Below are 6,181 nucleotides of genomic sequence, written 5' to 3' on the forward strand. Positions count from 1 at the left end.
CACTCAAGTCAATACACAATTACACAATTGGAATTGACACTAGTGGTCAGGAATTGGGCTCCTGTGTTCTCTCCCTTGCTTGCAGAAGGATCTTGTGGGTTAGAGAAGGAAGAACTGGGGTATTCGGAGATCTTGTTGAAAATCTAAATGCTTCAAGTTCTGTATGATTTCTTGCCCTAACTAGGTGTTCATGATTGGCCACGAGAAAGGATTAATTTTCACTCTCTTGGTTCATCACTTATAGATAATGGCCTTATAGTTGATAAAAGATTTGCTGAGAGAGAGAGAAACTGACCTTCTGACATACTGACAATATTTCAAGGTTAGTGCCCAAGTGGCTTGAATTTTCCCACAACTTGGTTTGGAAAAGGATGAGAGCGCATGTGTGCACATATGAAGGGCAGAGCTATGAGACAAAGGTACACAGCATGCAGCATACAGAATTTAAGGGGAATCTGGGCAGAACGCCAGGACTGGGTTGTGCAAAGTCATTCTAAAAGAGCCTTCCTATCATGTGCAGAGTGCACTTCCATTTACAACCATAATCTGTATACATTTAGATTAGAGGCCTTTCATGTCAAGTCTGTGCTTAGAAATTAACCACTGATGGGCTATTAAGAACAGTGATCCCATTCCCCCCTCCCCAACCACACAACATCCTTTGAAGAACAAGCCACACACTGGGAATCACATCAAACAAGCTAACAACTCAACATTCTCGAACTATTATTTGTGCACCCAAGGGGAAGCATTTAAAGCCTGGTTTAAAAACCTGATTAATGTTCCTTTCACTCTTTCAGTGCATGTTTATGGCAATTCTAAATCATGTAAATGGGTATAGAATGGGGGGGAGTATTTTGGATGAATTAATCTGGAGCAAAAGGGCACAGTATATTCTCAGTATATGGTGCAAGAAATCATCTTCCTTTTCTTTCTTTTCCCCCCTTTTCTTTTTTCCATTCCATGAAACTTGGATCCCTCACTGTTGGCCTCCAGACGTGGTTCCTGGCGTTTACTTTTTGCTGATCCCAGATATTTTTGTAATGTTTCCCACTTCCTCTTTCCCCTTTCCTTGTGCCTTATTTTCTTTTCTTGCAGTGACTGGAATCTAGAACTCTTGGGTTCTCTGTGTAGGAGGAGTGTGCTATAGTGATAATATACAATAAATTCTACTTTTTGCTACTTGGAAAAAAGAATGCATGTGGATTTCTGGGGTTTAGCAACTGATTAGGGAATGTGATGGGTGTGTGTGTATTGTGTTAGTATGAAGGGAGGGGGCTGGATTCCAGAGCTCTTGGGTTTTGGGAACTAATAACCCATTTTCTTGCTTGGGGAGCTTTCTCTAAGCTTGCAGCTTCAAGAAAGAAGAGCTGGGGGAGAAGTTTCTCAGTCCCCCCCCCCTCAAGATCTCTGATTTCTGAGTGTTTGGCTGAAGATGCCAAGAGGGTGGGCTCAGCTCTTCTGACTCAACAGTATGGGACACTGCTGAGTCAACTGGAGGAGCCAATGACCCCAACCAGCAGGGGGCCAGACAAGGATCAGAAAAGAAAGGGGGAGGGGGAGAAAACAGATGGGAAAATCTGCTGAGGACAGGAGAGGGGGGCAGAAAAAGGGAAGCCCACATCCTTCCCCAAATCAACACCCTTCACTGCCCTGGCTGCTTTCCTTACTTATTCGGTTTCCTTCTCACAAGCCCTTTGTTTGACCTTTGACGGCTGTGGGTTTTCAAACTGTCTTCCCAGGAATCACACACAGGAGCTTCTCGGAAGAAGCTGAGCTGTTTGCCCCCCTTAGTCTACTGATTTTACCCCCACAGAGTGTAGTCTTGTAGGAGTGGTGTTGGATGTTCTCCTCTCTCTTTTGTTTGTGCTGGGGTTTAACAGGCCTGGCTGTACAACTCCCCAACCTATACATCTCCCAGAACCCTCTACTCATGCGTCTGAGCATGCAAACCAGAGTAGGGCATTTTGAAACCCACTGAAGGCCAGTGCAGGTGCTGAGGGCCATGGGGCAAAGCCCTGTGGTGGACACGCTATCGGGCCCCCTCTAATGACACACTGGGCACTGCCACCATTATGGGAGGCTCAGTCATCAGCCCAGCTAGGTGGGCCTGTACTGATTGGTAGGGCCTTCAGCCAGTGCCTGACCTGGCTGACACTTGATCCCATACCTAAGTATGGTTATATCATGTAAGTTGACAACAGTAAAACCTTCTTGTGGATACTGTCAGTCTACAGCAGGGGCGACACACACAAGACCCACAGGTTGTAGCCTGGTCGCATGTAATTGGGCTCTCCCAGAGCCACCCTTTCAGCAGTACTGCTTCTGCTGAAGCTCTGGGAAGGAGAGTTGGAAGGAGGCCTCAGAAGACAAGGAACACTATGGGGAAAGGTGCCGACCAAGGGGCATGGGCTGCTCTTTCACAGCAGCCACTTCTGCTGAGGTGTCACTTCACAGACCACCTCTCAGCAGCTGAGCTGTGAAGTGACACCTGGGCAGAAGGGGCTTTGCTGAATGAGTGACCGATGTGATAATTGGGCTCTCCCACAGCTTGAAAATATTATCAAGATTTGCACATTTTCCCTTCCGTCCGTTGCAGCTAATGAGTTTCTACGTGAGAACACAGCGCTTATTACTGGCCATCAACTGCTTAATGACATCACTTTCTGCTTAGTGATGTCACTTCCAGGCCTCAGCAGGTGCTATTTGGCCTGCTGCATGAATGAATCACCCCTAGTCTAGAGCAAGCGGGCATGGCAGTTAGAGCAGTGGACTAGGAGCCTGAGCTCCTTGGAGGAACGATGGGACAGAACCTTTCATAAAGAGCTCCTCTTGCACCACATCTACTCAACCCTGCCTCTGTCACACGTGGCCACCCTTCTCCTTTGCAGAACAAGAAATCAGCTCCAGTGGCTGAATGCCCACTGGATCAGGGTGAGGGCAGAGAAGGTATGGAAGGAGGTGGGGGAGGGTGGCGATGGGAGTGGGGTGAGATCGGCAGTGCTAGCATGCACCATATCCTATCCTCCTTCCCAGGCCTGATCTGTTGGAATGGATTAACTCGGACTTCCTCCCATGATCTCACTGACGCAAGTCTGAGTTGACCCACTGCGGCTGCAATTTAGCATTTTTAGGAAGAAGGGAGCCAAATGGGAGTTGGTCCTCCTCGCTAGGCCCATGGATGGGGTCCCTCTGTTTCAGACAGGTGGAATGGCTGCTGATGGCACCAGACGGACCCTGGCAAGTGTCCAGCCCTCCCAACTGCTCATACTGGCCATGCTAAAACTGGCTGCAATTGCTAATTGCTGACTTTGGCACTTTGTATGTGCCCAGAGGTTGTTTTATTTCAATCAATCAATCAATCAACAGTATTTATATACCGCTTTTCAACTAAAAGTTCACAAAGCGGTTTACAGAGAAAAATCAAATAACTAAATGGCTCCCTGTCCCAAAAGGGCTCACAATCTAAAAAGATGCAAATGAATACCAGCAGACAGCCACTAGAACAGACAGTGCTGGGGTGAGGTGGGCCAGTTACTCTCCCCCTGCTAAAAAGAGGAGCACCCACTTGAAAAAGTGCCTCTTACCCAATTAGCAGGGGTAATTGCCACACCAGTGCAATCCTGGGCTCGTCGCACCAACATCCCTGCTAGTTCTGAACAGTATCTGTCATGTTCTAAGCCCACCCAGCACAAATTGGGAGAGGGAAACAACCTTGGCAACCTTCAGTCTCGAAAGACTATGGTATCGCGCTCTGAATGGTGGTTCTGGAGAGAGGGAAGAGCTCAATCAATTCTGGAGTCGTGCAGCCCTTCCAGTGTCTGTAGAAACCCTGTAAGTAAAATCAGGCTAGATAGTAAAATCATCATTTTAGGAAATGGACCTTTCCCCCCTAATATTGGACAGTGACTTCTCTGACTGTCCTCATGCTAACCCCCCCCCCCATTCAGCTGACCCTCACCCTGTTCCCTATTTGCTTATAGGGCTTACCCATTGGCAAGTCTTCTTGTAAGTCTTTACCCGGTTTGTAATTAGTCTGTGGAACTCCTTGCCACAGGCTGTGATGATTGTATCTGGCCTAAATGCCTTTAAAAAGGGATTGGACAGATTTCTAGAAGAAAAGGTTACAAACCATGATGAGTACATGCAACCTTCTGGTTTTAGAAGTAGGCTATCTCAGAATGCCAGGTGCAAGGGAGTGACACCTGGATGCTGGTCTCTTGTTGCCTTGTGTGCTTCCTGAGGCATTTGGTGGGTCACTGTGAGATACAGGAAGCTGGACTAGATGGCCCTCCGGCTTGATCCAGCAGGACTCTTCTTACGTTCTTAAGAGTCAGCATCCCAATATTATAGTCCCAACTATTCGTTGTCAAGCAAAGCAAGTTCTTCTTTCGCATTGTCTTGAAGCTCTTCATGTCACCATGTTCTGTCATGTTGCAAATTATCATTCAAGGATGCAGAGCTCTCTGTGCCTGCTGAATACAACTGCTGAACCCCTAATTGAGGCAATAGTATGTAATATATTAGGTTGAGCAATACTATATTAAGTAGACCTATGTGTGTATGATTGCAAAAACCAAGACCAGACTGTGACACTAGGGGGCTTGTGTCCCTAGTGCAGTGGTTCCCAAACTTTTTAGCACTGGGACACACTTTTTGAAATGTCACTCTATTGCAGGGGTGTCAAACATAAGGCCAGGGGGCCATATTGGGCCCGCAGAAGCTTTTTATTCGGCCCTCAGGCTCTCAGCTGCTGAGCAGTGCTGAGGTGTTACTGCTAAAAGGGCAGCCCCCACGAAAATTGGGCTCTCCCATATCTTGAAATATGATCAAGATTTGCGTATTTTCTTTTCTGTCATTTGTAGTTAATGAGTTCCTAAGTGAGAAAAAGTGCTTATTTTTGGTTAAGACCTGTTTAATGACATCACTTCCTGCCTAATGACATCACTTCTGGCCCTTAGCAGGCATCATGAATGCTATTTGGCCCTCTGTATGAAACGAGTTTGACACCCCTGCTCTGTTGGGACCCACCTAGGTTTACCAGACTTTTAAAAAAGATCTAGAAAGAAATAATATTTTATTTATTTACAATAACCAGAGAAAAGACCCTCAAACATTTATCTCCCTGTATTACACACTTTCCCCCGGGGGCTGGGGATAAGAATAGGCCCTCAGTTTGGCTGTACTTGTCGTAAGAGGCAACTAAACAGCCACCAGGTAGATGGGACTGGTCAGCCTGGGAAGGCAGCTCATCTGAGAGAAGGAAAACTCTGATCCCAAACCTCCACTGCCTTGTGACTACATCCAGTTATGGAAAAGGTTTCAGGAGTCAACCTCGAGGCAAAATCCAGAGCCGGAGTCCCTGAGGCAGTTCATGGCCGAACACAGTCACGTTCTGGCAACTCCTGTGATGCCGCTGGAACCAACTGTATTGGCCTCTGCCTTTCCATTGGACCATTTCAGTGACGTGGAGAGGGGGGATTTGCTGCATGGGTAACAGCCTATCCTCCATACCTGCTTTACCCAGGCTTCGCGCACTGGAGAGGACACTCTGTTCCAGAACCACCATTCAGAGTGTGACACCATAGTCTTCCAAGACTGAAGGATGCGAACATTACACACTTGCTACTGCAGGAGCTGAGGTCTTTGCAGGGTAATTAGCAGCTACAGAATCTGATTTTTTGAACAGCCTCAGGTTTTGTGGGAATTAGTTATCTGATCTTTCCATCACCCTTTGGGGACCCACCAAAAACCAGGTTGAAACCCACCAGTCGGTCCCGACTCACAGTTTGGAACCACTGCCCTAGGATTATAACCCCTAACAATGCGAATGCACGCAGGTTACAAGCTGTTATGAGTATGTTTAACCTCCTGGGTGTAGAAGCAGGCTACCTCAAAATGGGGTAGGGATGGCACCAGGATGTAGGTCTCTTGTTTGTTCCCTAAAGCACTTGGTCTAGGCACCTTTAAAACGGGATTGGACAGATTGATGGAGGAAAAGTCTGTTACAGGGTTACAACCCATGATGTGTACATCATGCAACCTCCTGGTTTCAGGCTATCTCAGAATGCCAGATGCAAGGGAAGGCACCAGGATGCAGGTCTCTTGTGGTCTCCTATGCTCCTTGAGGCACCTGGTGAGCCACTGTGAGATACAGGAAGCTGGACTAGATGGGCCTTTG

At 47.2% G+C, this 6,181-nt stretch overlaps 1 protein-coding gene across 3 annotated transcripts in view; it reads left to right on the forward strand.

The window, feature by feature from the left end:
• Positions 1–6,181, forward strand: part of RBM23 (RNA binding motif protein 23) — a 443,258-nt gene that overhangs the window by 65,419 nt on the left and 371,658 nt on the right. The gene's annotated exons all lie outside the window — the stretch shown is intronic.

Source organism: Tiliqua scincoides, chromosome 5 (genome assembly GCF_035046505.1).
Source record: "Tiliqua scincoides isolate rTilSci1 chromosome 5, rTilSci1.hap2, whole genome shotgun sequence".
NCBI classification, from domain to species: Eukaryota; Metazoa; Chordata; class Lepidosauria; order Squamata; family Scincidae; genus Tiliqua; species Tiliqua scincoides.